The 14,304-nt window shown below is 36.9% G+C and overlaps 1 protein-coding gene across 4 annotated transcripts in view; it reads left to right on the top strand.

Annotated features, from left to right (window-relative positions):
• The window catches only part of BBS9 (Bardet-Biedl syndrome 9), a 426,494-nt gene that overhangs the window by 345,933 nt on the left and 66,257 nt on the right, over positions 1 to 14,304 (top strand). The window lies entirely within an intron of this gene.

Here is a 14,304-nt window from a genome sequence, read left to right on the forward strand (position 1 = left end):
GACCCACAAGCCTGCAGTGGGAACAGCCCTGGTTACTGGGACGATTGTGGTTTTAGGAAGATGTCACTTGGCTATTATATTATCTAAGGTATCAAATGAAAGCTTGTTTTTGTTTTTAACCCAAATCCTGTTTTCTTTTCCTTTAAGTCATATAAAAATATCAAATAAAGGCCCTTTTTCTAAGGCTATTTTAAAAATAGGTGTATAGCCCATTTTTATGTGGTATCCAGTCTGTTTTTTATATGCTCTTCAATCACTTAGAGGCCAGGGGAACAGTCATTTGACTGCCTGAATGATGGCAGTAAACCTTTAGATTAGCTAATCCTTTCCTTTTCCGCCAGAGAAAACAGCTCACATTTTAATTTGTTCAACGTTCTTAAATTTAAGTGTCACTTCAGTGGTTACAGAGAACTGAGATAGCCTTGCTAAATGACAGAAATATTTTATTACAGTTATATACTTTTTTATATGGAGTTTATAAACTCTTCTATGCTTGGTCCTCTGAATGGGAAGTTCAGAACAAAAAGGAGAAAAACGAGGGTTTGTATTTGGAGTTTTTGGTGAAGGATTACTTAAACAAAAACACTAAGATCTTTTGAATTGTAGAGTTATTTATGACCACCAGGTATCATTTTGGGGGGAACTTTTTACATGCTTTTATTTATAGAGAAATAATATACTTCTTGGAAATTTGAAACCCTTGAGCTTATTTTTTGTATTGGAAGAAACCATTTCAAGAAAAAAGTCATTTCAAATCCATTTTAAAAAATAGATATGAGAACACAGTACTAAATATAATAGTATTAAAACTAACATTTTTGAGTGCCTACTAGGTACTAGGTGCTATTTTAAGTGTTTCACAAGTATTATCTCATTTAATCAAAGCGTGGTCTTGTAAAGTAGTTAAGGTACTGTTTTTATCCCTATTTTACACATGGGAAAGTTTAGGCTCTGAGAGCTGCATGCCTTTCTGAAAATAGTGGGCGGTAGAACCAGGATTTGGATCCAAGTCTGTCTCCTTCCGAAGCATGTTTCTCACTAGTACACTATTTTAGCGAGCGAAGTCCTGAACAAGATTTTGAAAATCACAAGCCTTGTCAGTTTGATCTAATTTTCTATAGTTGGGTCAAAGGATTGTCATATTAAAAAATAATCAAGCTATATTTTACATCCTAAATAAATTACTAATAAATGAATAGGAAAAAATTTAGAGTATACCATTTTTTTAGATTGATAAAGTAAAATTGCAGCTAAAATTGACCTTTGAGAAGCTAGAAATATAGACGTTGTAATAATGGAAACTAAAGAATACAGTGTTGAGGATTATATGAATAAGATTGATAACTGTCACTTATGAACTCAGGTTTAGTAGCCAAAAAGACTTGGATGGTCTAAGTTCCTGGTCCACCCCTTAATGACAAAGTCCATCTGGTTAAGTTTCTGAACTCAGAATTCTAAGTCTCTGCTTCTATAGCTAAAATATGGAAACAATAATAGGACCTACCCAGTATGTTGTAAGGAGAATTAAATGAGATAATGGAGTAGAGGGCTAATCATTATTATAAATGGTTTGTACATTTTATGTATCTTGTTTATAGTCCTCACTAAAGTCATGTAAGATAGGTATTCTTACCTTTCCATGGTTATTGGTCTCCTTAACTACTGGAGGGCAGGAATTACATCTTACTCAGGTTTACAGTCTCAGTACTTGGCACAATGCCTGACCATCGCACAGTCAATATTTGTTGGGTGAATGAACAGAGAAAAGGGTGGAAGCTAACAAGAGGTGACTTGGCAGAACTGATGGAGTGGCTATGATCTGGGGCATGAGGAAGCAGAGCAGGGCTAGCTGCATAATTTATGGGGCCCAGTGCAAAATGGAAATGCAGATCTCATGTTTAAAAAAGTGTTAGGGAAAAGTGTTAATGTGCTATTAAAATAGGTACTAAAAACAAAGACTTTTACTTTCTTCAGTCTCTCTGGTCAGAGTGTTTTTATTTGATGTTTTATGTTTTTGTAAATAAAAAAATTTTAAATTTAAATTGTTAGCATGAATTTTACCATTAGTCTTTATAATGTGCAATGCCAGTTTTAATACAAACATAAGAGCATTGCACTTGTATGCAGAACTACCAAACCTATGCAGTTTGTACTTGGTAGCTCGTATGCGCATGTGTGTTTTGTTCTGCTAGAACCATGCAATTGCTGCACACATTCACTGTCTTTATTTTACTTAACATGCACACATCTGCTGACACTCTCCACCTTTAGTTTACTGCTGAGTAAGGAAAGACAAAAGAGAAAAGGACTGCTGTCACTCTATTTCTTTTTCCTTCTGTGTTACCATTTTCAGTGTAGGTGGTGGATAATATAGGGATGTAACAGGAGTCAAACAGGCTTCCTTAGTCATTTGTTTTTTTGAATCTATTACCTTCTTTCTTCATTCAAAACAAGTTCTGGTTCAAATGAAAAGTCTCTCAGGGCTGTCAGTGTCTCCGCTTCATCCGTTCAGACGTAACACACCTTCCTCGTACTGGCTGTGAGTCTCCTTGAACTCCCACTCATCATGGGGCCATAGGAATCCTGAGCTCATGGGCTGTGTGAATGGGGCAGAAGGAGGGAGGATGCACACATATTGTGCATGTCTTCCCTTCTCATACATACTTCATTGTCCCATCAGACTTTGCTTACAAAACACAGATTCAAAAACAAAATTACTAAGAATTTCAGGATGGTGACAACAAAGCATTAAACCGTGTCTGGGGCCCTTCTGAGTGTGGGACCCTCCTGAGCACGAGTACTTCTGAGCATGGCGCTCTATGCGACCGCACAACTCATATGCTCCTGAAGCCAACCTTGAAGTGTGGTTAGAGCCAAAGGAAGAATTTCCTAGAAATAAAGGTTCTCAAACGTAGGAACTGAGTCTCAAGAGAGACTGTGGTATTTCCAACTCCAGATATCTTTTAAAACAGCCTCTTTTTGCTGGGCATTTGTAAGTATGTTCATCCCTGCAGGCAGATGAATGGACTTAGCATTGTTTCAAAGCCCATTTCTGTCCTGCCTCTATGTTCTCTCTGTCATACCTCTCAAAACATGCAGGGGAAAATTCTTTCAACTCACTTCCAAATTCGGTGAGATTAGAAGGTGTGTATATTTTTTATGTCTATTGAAGTCATTAATGAGACAGGACATTTGATAAAGACATGTCTTGGAGAAGAATGAATCAAAAAAGACATTTTAATACTGCTTGTTATGCTCTTCATCTTTAATTAAGTTGTGGTATTCACTTTGGACTTACACTGTTGAGACAGTTTATATATCTCGAGAAAAAAGGAATCCCTTTTCATTCTTTAAGACGTACATATGCAGTATGTGGTTTTGACATGCTAGTTCACAATCCCCCACATTGTGCTTTAGACCTCACAAATAAATGTTATGTGATGGGTGTCCCACTGAGATGTGAAAATGAAGAATGCAAACCTGAAATAACTGGGAAGGAGGGTGAGGCAGGGAAGAAAGGACTCTCTGACTGGAATGTTGAAAATACATCCCATATTGAAGTTATTATGATACCACAAAAATCTGAATGTAATTTAAATGGTTTGGTTGAGAGTAGATGGCAGAGTACATGTGTGCAGGGGAGAACTTTAGACGTGGACAACATTTTCAGAACAGTCTCAGCCTCTCAGTTCTAGGTCAGATGTTCCCACAACTACTAAAATGTAGAAGAAAGTGCTCAGAAGATGTTTTATTTATGTTTCAAATAGCACTGTATAGTGGATTGTTGTATTGCTATTTAGATGGCATGTGTCACAAGGTAGACTAAATGCTATAGTCAACTCTGGAATATTTTGTTCTTAATGGCATCAGGTTCATAAAGCAAAAATAATTAGAATTTATTATTGCTAATTAAAAGTAATGTTCTTCACACTGTCTTGTCAGTATTTAAAAAAATACCATTCAATTTGGAAAAGAATTCATCATTTTTTCCTTTGATGTGTCTCTGTAGCCCATTTTTGCCACCCCTCACTACTATTTGGGGCCAAATAAATGCTGGTATTACAGACTACTACATGTGACTTTTAACAGGTGATGGAAGTTATATATGCCCAATATGTTCTTGTACAGATACTCCCTTTTGCTTTAAGGAAAACAGTAGATGTTCTATTTAGTGTCTCCAAAAAGAGCTCTTAGATTTCCATCAGAGGATTTGATAACATGTTATTGCCCCTACCATCTTCCTGTGATGATGGAGTTTTACCCAACATAATGTTCTATCAGAGTGCCAGATAGGGCAATTTTAAAACTAATTGTTTTCTTGTTTTTCAAGTTAGGGGCTGAGGATATCTCAGAGTTTTTGAATTCTCAGTGCAGCATTTAAACATGCCTATACTGACCCTCTATCTACATTAGGTTCTATGGAAAATACTATCTCTACTTAGGCCAGTGAGGTGCCGTGTTACTGGCTTGAGTCTGAGAGTGCATTTAATTGTGGTGTTATACACATCCCCCTCCTATGGTGCTGTAACAGAAGCCAAAAGCTGCAAAAATACTACATGTCTCAGGACTGGCCTAAGAAGGCAAATCTTTTATCCAGGAATTTTTTCATTCAGTAAATATTTGAGCATCTACTATGTTTCAAGCAGTGTTCTAGGCACTTAGTACACCTCAATACACATAACAGACTTAGACCCATCCTTTGTGGTCCTACTTCAACATTGCAAGCAAACATATTCTAGTCATATTCCGCCATAAACATATTGGCTGTCTAATATGGTAGCCACTTGCTGTACTTGGCTAAATTGAAATTTAAATAAATTAAAGTGAAGTAAAATTAAAATCTCAGTTCCTCAGTCTCTCTAGCTATATTTCAACTGCTCACTAGCCACATATGATAAGAGACTACCACACTGGGCAGTGCAGATATAGGACATTTCCATCATTGCAGAAAGTTCTGTTGCATAGCACTGTCAGTTATTAAGAGAGAAAGTGTTAACAAGTTTAGTACATTTTAACAAGTTAGTGACAGTAGGGGAGGACACTGACATTCAGTTCTGCTGCGGTGTCTGTATTAGTAGCTCTTATTTCTGGTATTCTACCATCAGCCTGGTCGTATGTGCAATAACCAGACACTCTCCCAGCAATCAGAAACTTCTCTAGGGAGATGTGTGTGTCTGCCTGAAGGGGAGGCACAAAGCTGGCACAAGTGCTGCTATTCCCCCATCACATGCTTTGGTAGACATTGTCATCATTATGAATTCTTTTCTGTTGAGCCTGCACATGGCCTCAGAATCCTTTTGATACAGCCTTCTAGGTGCTCATTGTCACTTGGAGTTGGTATGTGGATGTTGGTAGGTGGTATCACCTTGCGCTCTTCTCGATCTCTATATAGATCTGCTTCTCATTTTCCTAGCAAACAGCTTAGATGACTAAGATCTATTAATATGGAGTCCAGCAGATGGCCAGAGGAACTGGCCATCTCAGACTTCTGCTTTAAATGTTCATTTGTGTTGCAAATGACTCCACAGGAATCTCTAGTGAAAGGAGCCACAGTGCGCTGGTTTTGGGTCCTGATTATGTACAACCCTTGAGTTGGAAGAAATACTGGCACATTGCACAGCCTTTTGCCTGACTTTTTCTTTTCTTTCAAAGTACAGTTAATATCTTTAGTAGATGTTATCTGCTATTTGAAGAAGAAAAGCTTTATCGTGTTTTTAAGGATTTAAAAGCTACCTTCCCTAGTATTAAAATCTCCTGCGAAAGTTAGGATGGGAATTTATATCAGTGGGGGAAGGAGATTTGGACCTTCAGTCTACTTTTTGATTGATTATTCCTTTACAAACTGATATGGAAAGAGAAACTTATTTTTAACATGTTCAACATGCTTCATGTGAGAAAACAGATGTTTATGATAGGAAATCCTGTTGTGTGGAGGGACTTACCAAGGCTTACTTACAAGGCTTGAAGACCTCTACGTCACAGGTCAGATTTGATGTACGGGCTATTGTGCCTCCTGTCTGGATTGAGCGATGACTGAGATGGCTAATCATTACTATTATTAATGGCCTCTTCTTAAAAGGCAAGCAAAAAGAGGAAGTCTGGTGTCCGGATTGAGCCTGCCTTTATGACTGTTAAAGAATCATCACAATTAAAACTGTCTATGGGAACATAGTACAGAAAGTAAATATTTTGGTAATTCCCATGATCGGAGCCAGCAAGATAAACATGAAAGAATTAGTTTCATGTTCCTAATGGTCACGTATTCTGTGTTGTTCCTAGTTAGATGCAGACAGACTGATGCTATGGTGAATATTTCACCGTAGTGGAATACAACATATTGTCAAGCCTTTCTGATGACTTGTTTGCTGTTTTAAAAATTGAAATAGTTGAAATACATCAGAATAGGAGCCACATAGAATACAATGTACAAGTGATGGTAGGTAATTTTTAAATCGTTCATTACGTATATCAAATATGAAATAGTACCTTAATGGTCATATTTAATATTATTTATGTATTTAAGAATAAAAGAGACTAAATAAATGAACAAAGAATTGATTAATTGAAGATTCACTATCACAGTATGCCACCCCAAATCCTTTGTGAAATATGGTGTGGTTTAGGTATAAGTAACCAATTAAGTAAACTCCCACAACTACAGAGAGGACAGTGATGACCCTCCTCCTCCTCCTAATGCTTACCAATGGTATTCCTGGCTGCAAGTGTATTTATATTAGTTCAATTTCCTTAAAGTGCCTTTATCCAACCTAGTTTGAGTCTGTTAGTTACAAAGAGATGATTTTGACATTTCTGGGCCATTGCATTCTTATAGAAACATACACATGGACACTGGGGACCCCTTCCTCTAGACCAGCGCACCCAGTGCCGTAACCTCACACAGAGCTGCACCTCCACGCTTGGCTGGCCACTCTGGTGGTATTCATTAGAAAATGTTTCTGAGAAACCCCCGTGACTTGCATCCTTGTTATTCTACTTGGCTTTCTGTGGTGGCATTTGAAGTAGCCTTTCTGTCCATGTCTCCTTTATGTCCACGTTGCTATGCCCTGCACATCACTGCCAGACTCAGACCGCTGCTCTCCGCACACCCAGCTGCTTACCTACACTCTCTGACCCTTTCTGCACCTGGTTCTGTCTGGACTCCAGCGCCAGGCACTCAGGACTTAGAGTCACTTGACTCCACCCTATCTTCTTTCTGAAACTCCTTTTCTGTGACTCGCCAGCTCCCCTGCACTGTTCTTGCCATGGGTACACAACACCTTCCCATCTTGCCAGGGCTAGTAGTGCTTTTTTCTTCGCCTAAAATAGTGTCCTCTGTTTACCCCTTGATCCATCTTTTCAAAAAGGCAGTTCATTTTTCATTTTCTGCCTAGTTATTCTGGTTTCCATTCTCTTATGAATTTCACTTGAAAGCATGACATAATTTAGGTCTCTTCAAATACTCTAAATTGTCTGTGTCTTGTATTCCAATAAATATAAGGACAGATACTTCTACATCTCCACAGAATTAAGATTTAAATTAAGCATATAGTCTGGTATAAAGACCTGGAGATTGCTTGCTACCCCATTTATTTTCATAACGTTTCCCACAATTCCAGATTCTCCTCTACCAACTATATATATATTTTAAATCACTTTTTAAAAGGGAAGTGTTCTATTTCCATTTTGTACCACACTTTTATCTGCAAGCAGCCTCAAATATTTTTGGGTTCTATAAGAGCAACCCTAATCTCTCTTGCACAGATGGTAAAAGATATGTCTTTTAAAAGAGAGATTGATAGCCAGACCACTACACATATGTTTATACATATATATTTATTCACATGTCCTGTAATTCAAATCAGTAAACACAAAAATTTTTGGTCTCACAGTGATAAATATATGCAAGTGAGAACAACTGTTAAGTACACTTCACCTGTATTAATTTGGCCAAATTTGGTAATAAATATTGCTAACAGACATGTAGAGAAAAACAGACCCACCTATTTCTGATATAGTCTTTCCAGAGAGTCCTCTAGGAAGGAGGTGGATCATAAAACGAATCCAATGCTTGGCACTGGTAATCTAAGTTAATGCACTGGAAGAAGTAAACTAAATTCCATTTGGTACCATAATGTTCATATTTACAATTATGAACTCCTGAAAATAACCTAAACACTAATCATTGGAAAATATAACCTATGGTATATCAATTGAATAGAATATTAGGTCAAACTGGGGTTCAGTTCCCTTTCTGAGCAAATACTTAACTAGTCCTATGTCCTTAGGGAAATGGAACCCTCTAAGCATTGTTTCCTAATCTATAGTGGTGAGCTAGATCAGACCTGGTTCTACGCTGAAGAGAGAAGAGGTGAAAATGGGCATTCAGATTTGATCTCACCTTGCTTTCACTTCATATTGCTACTGAACCAGTAAACAAACAGTACAGAGGAAGAACATGACGTTTTAAAAGCGAGTGAACTTGGCTTTCCACTGCCTTTCTCATGAGGCATGCCTGGAATTTGATGGAAAACACAGTGCAGAGGGAGGAATCTGCCAGTCAGAGGTGCTCAGAACAAGAGGCTCACTGCCTTTTGCAGTTGGGCTGCGAGCGGCCATGTCAGCATCTCAGGAGCTGTTACACATGGAAAATTTCTTTTTACATTTCAGTTATATATTTTCCTTTACTATTTTTTTTGCCTGAATAATCTGGCCTTCATTAAGCTTGGCTGTGGCCTAGTACAACAGATTTAGTGAAACACAACAAACACTGAATAAAAAAACACTGAATAAAAAATAAAAAAACATAATAAATAAGTTTTTTCTTCCTCAATATGACATATCCAAGTTCTACTTAAACAAAGTAACTAAGAATTACATTGTTTGTTCGGTCTCCTTGAACTAGACCACATACTGAGCCTGCCTTGGGCATCTCCACCAGCATTTTCAGATTCAGGGTTTGGATGTGTAGTTATGCGATCTGGAAGACCAAAATGCTACTACTACTACTAACACTACTACAAAGGTGCTACATTATGTTTTAAAATACTGCATTACATACATGACCTCATTTGGAAATGGCCTGTCCAAAGTGTGCAGGTGTTATAAGGACACTCTTTATATACTTCTTAAGATACTTGTGAGGACTAATTGAGATAATGTATATAAAAATGCCAAATGTGGTGCTGGGCATATGATAGTCATCTAAGAATTGGTAGCTATTATTACTGTATTTCAGCAGTAGAATGCCATCCATTCATTGTAAATTACAGCATTATTTTATGGCCCATCTAGAAAAAAAACTGCCAATTAAACTATGACAGTGTTCTTTGTCACTTAAGGTTTTTAATAATTATTGAAAAGGCTCTTTCACACTTATTTTAGACACATTTTATCATATATTATTCTTATGCGTGAATAATAAAGACATAAGCAGCATAGCATAGGTTGATTGGTTAGGGTATTTCCTGAAACTTTTTCACAACCAATGTTTGATTCTTTTAAGTCACTTTTTAATTCCAGTATATTGCGATCCATGTTTTTTTTTTTTTTTTTTTTAGGAGAGCAAGGTACAGGCTTTTATTTAGAGATAAAGTGAAAGGACGGAGCTCCCAGCTCACGCCAGGAGGAGACAAGAGAGTCCGAGATCCATGTTTTTAAACACCGTATTATCTTGTGTGCCATGAAGAGTGTTGATGATGTGGAATTTAAGGGCATGCCACTGTTGCCTTCATGATTTTTTTTCTGAGCCTCTGATGTCCATTCTAAAAATTTTCCTTTGCCTAAACTCAACACTTCAGTTTCTTTTCTCTGTTGAATCTTATGTTGCTGGCAGTTAAGCAGCATCTGTCCAGAGTTAATAGGAAATTTTAGGAAAACTGATGTTTACTGTTTTAACAATAGCCCTGCATGATACATTAATTAATCAAACATCTATTCCAGGGATTTGGTAATTTGTCCTTCTTCGGTTGTATTGCTTGGCATAGAATAGTAATCTGTGTACATGTACCTCAGTAACAAAACAACACATCTCTCTGTCTGTATCTTCTTGTTTTATACCCTGGAAAGCACTTAGCTTTTTTTTGCAAGACACATGGAATTGCTGTCTTTCTTTGGTCGTGAATATGTATTTCACTAATTTCAAATCTATACTTCTGACTGCTCTATTTCCATGCCTTTCTGTGCACACAGCATTTTTGTTCAATGATGAGTCATAATGTCATTTTAAAAGATATTTTAAATGACAATCAGTTCAGTAGGTGAGTATGACCATTGCACATATGTCAATTGAAGTGCCATGAACAGCCTGGACAAAGACTGTGCATACGGAGGCACTGACAGTGATAGCAAGACTGGAGCCAGAAGCCAGCAGTTGTTAGCTGCCACTTAGACACATCCTTATTGCAGAGATATTAAAATACAAAGAAAAAAAAAGGCCTAGAATAGTGGAACATCATTGTTCTGTCAATGACTGATGGGAGTTGGCAGATTAATACCCCAGCTCCTTCGCCCCTCCAGCTGGGACAGTCTGAGGTACATTGTACATGGTTTTCCAGAGGAGCCCAGCAGGATCACACCAGTCGCCTATGATGGTAACTCTTCACAGCACAACAGTTTTTTGGCATTTCCCCCTGGGTACTTCTTAGATCAGCTTTCAGGTAAACTACATGCATGCATGTCCTTGTCTCAGGACTATTAATTCCCACAGATGGGGAAATAAGGGTCACACAGCTAGAAAACAGCAGAGGCAAGATTTGAATCCAAACTGTGGGGCCTCACAAAATGGACAGTTTGATTCAGTGGAGGAACTTTCAACCATGTGATTATATTGAAATTTTACTCTTTTCCAGTTTGACTACTTCAGCAAGGATAAGTATAAATTATATTTTATACTTATGTCTACCTGTGTTGGCTTGTATACTAGAAACTACTGACAAATTTAATTAACTTGAGGTTTGCCTCACATAGCACTAAAGTGAACTCAAACCATATAATTGATTTTTGCACAAAAATTGATGGGAAGTTAACCTTATTCTGTAGACAAGTGTAAAGACCTTTCTGTCTTGAATAATTTTCTTATTTGACAGATAATTCTTGATGTTATTTTAAGAAGGAGGCTAAAACAAAATTGTTCCTAAAGTACTTTTTTTTTTACTTCTCTCTAAATACATTTCATTTCTGCATCATTAAATTTTTGTACACATTCTTATGTTATCATTTGAGTAAAAGCTACTTGAAGGTAAGCTCTATATCTGATTCATCTTTTTTAACCTTACATTATTTTTCATAATCAGTTAGCTCTAAGTAAATATTTAAAAATAAATAAATTACTATATGGACTCAAACTAGTGTTTTACTAAAGGAACAAAGACATTTGAAATTAGTATCATCACAAGGATAAAGATACCATCTCATAAATAACTACTATTGAGAAATTCGTGCTGCTATATTACTGTTAGCTTGATTGCTGTGAAAAATGACACTAACATTGAACGATATGCAACTCAGTCACTTGAGATACCATTCTAGATACTTTTTCTCGAGACCTGAATGGTATTTGAAAGAAAAAAGAAATAGAAATCTAGTGTGTGGACCTTTGCATAGCTGTTTCAGATCCATTAATGGCACTAACCAAGAAAGAAGTAGGTAGGCACATACTAAAACAGTGAAGCTTCTGGGTGGTCCTGAAAAGTCCATACCAATTAAAGGGAGGAGAGGAAAAACAGAAAGAAAAGGATGCTGTACTGCTTTATACTTAAAATCAGTGGGTTCATGTACTTTTGAACATATTTTCCTGAGTTTGGTCATTCCTGTTTTTTATAATTGTTAAGAACACAGCATTGTCAGGGGAAGAGATGACATCTTTAGTTTCTTCACATGGTTCTTCTCTTGTCCTAGTTTTAATAAAGTTTTCCCCAGACTCTGTCAGATACATGGGTACTTGGAGAGTCTGTGACCCCATGTGTCTTATGATTCCATAACTGTCATAGCAATGCAAGTATTCTCAATAATGAGTCCTTAACATGAGCATCTGTAATACATATTCATTGGAGTTAAGTGTGGCCATTGTTATGTTTTCAGGGTCTGTGTCCCAATGCTGTTCCTAGGTGTCAGTTTGTACAGGTGTTTGAATGTCCATTCCAGTAGTCTATGCAGGTGCTAAACACCTTGGTGGATTCTTTTAAAGAAAAGCCTGGCCTATCCAAACTAGCAGAGATCACAGGGCTTTTGGATTATGCAGTGAAATTTTATTATATACAGATTATATACTTGGGTAAAGAAGCTGATTTAAATTTTGGTTCCAGGAATATGTTAATTATGCCCATAAATTTCCTGGGGGAAGACCTAATATGATATTTTCTAAAGCCCAGTTTAGTAAAAGGAGCCTAGGATGATTTGGTGATAGTATATTGAAAGAGACACAATGAAATGGGGAAGAAATGTTCTGTAGCCCAGTGGTCCAGAGCATGGAATTCAGAGCCGTACTGCCCTGGATTGCATTACAGCCCCATTTTTAATGATTGTCACTTGCAGTGAAATACTTTATACCTAGAGCCTTAGTTGGAAGTCACAACACCTTCTTCATAGGATAATGGTAGGAATGAACTGAAATAGTATTTGTAAAATTCTTAGCACATTTTCTAGCACATAAAAGTGCTAGAAATCGTTTTTACTCTAGTTGCTGTTGCTGTTATTTCTGCTGCTATTATTCACAGTAACCAGCCCAGAAAAGGTTAACTTTGAGAACTTTCACAAGTAAGAATAATAGCATGAAATTAAGTACCTGTAAGTCCTAAATTTGTCTCACATCTGCACACCTGGCAAGGGAAATTATTTTTCTGATATTAACTGATGAGGAAACAGAGACCCAGAGAACTAAAATAATTTTCCTAGAGACACACGGCATGTAAGGAAAGGTGCCACAATTCAGCCTAGGTCTTCTGATTTCCAGTCTGGTGCACTGTGACCCATGCTGCCTCATAAATACAAATACATAAGCAAGCATAAGTCATTGGTGTGAGAGACGGTGAGGATGTGAGTCCAGGCTAGTCACCTTATGGGTGAAAAAGCAGCATCAAACTTAGGATTTACTTTCTGGAGCCTCCACTGTCCCTGGATCTTGACTCAGCAATCTCTATCTTGTTAGCTTTCTTGTCCTTTCGAAGAAATGATTTTTATACATCTTTTCCTGGTTGTTCTCTTTGGGATGATTAGTCCAAATGATCTACCATCACCAGAAGCAGCTCTCTGGAATGAAATTATCAATTTCATTTTCCAGTTTTAATTTTGTTTAAGTTGCTTCAGAATAGTGCATGTGACCGGCAGCTTTTGTCTAAAGCATCTTAATGCTTAGTCAACGGGATAGGCTCCTTGGGGTATCATTCATGTTTTATTTTGTTTTAACACTGAATATGGCTCTCCAGGATCAAGTTTCATGATAATTCAGGTAATCTACTTTGGGTTCATTTATCTAAGGCATTGGGGTCAAACGCAAAACATAAGCTTAAAAAAACAGGCATAAAGGAGGTTGGTTTGAAGCAGGCTTGTGCTTTCTGCTTGAATTGGGCTAAATGTTTTGAAGATCGCTTGGTTTCTGTTTGTCAAAGAGGTTTCAGATTTTCATCTAAGAGGAAAAAAAGTGCTTCATTTTTCACAAAGCAGTGTTCATAAGCCCAGCACCCTGTTTGTTCTTTCATTTGAAACCTGAATTAGATTTTCATAGCTTTTGAATCATTACAAAGAAATAGAGAACTCCAAAAGTCCAATAAATTACTTCAGTTTAAAATGAAAAAGAGTCATATCAGGGAGTGCTTCATTTTATTAGTGATGGATTTAAAAAGTTAGAGCTGATTCTTTTCAATGCTTTATTTGATAAAAACTGTTGAACATAATTTAAAACTCATTAAGATGCCACACAGGCCATAATCGTGGATTCATTTTTTTAAATTTCATTTTATTTTGTTTTAGGTTCAAAGAGCTGTTTCACTTTTCAAAGGCAAATAGCTCAACATCTTGAACTGTCTTTTGCATGAAAGGGAGTTTTGCTGAATATAATCTATTTCTTTAGAAATACTGTGAACCTAGATAAATCCTGAAAAATGCTTGTATCTTCCAAAATATATAATTTACAACTGAAGTACTAAGTTTTATTTGTTTGTAGGTTTATAATGACCCTTTATGTGACTATTTTTAGCTTATCTTGGCTGCTAAGTATAATTGATATAATACAATATAAAGTAATAATAACCATATGGCTTTGTAGAGTAATCATAAATACCAAAGACTTTTCGTTGTGAATCCTTTACA

The sequence above is a fragment of the Manis pentadactyla genome, chromosome 7, assembly GCF_030020395.1.
Source record: "Manis pentadactyla isolate mManPen7 chromosome 7, mManPen7.hap1, whole genome shotgun sequence".
Taxonomy (NCBI): Eukaryota; Metazoa; Chordata; class Mammalia; order Pholidota; family Manidae; genus Manis; species Manis pentadactyla.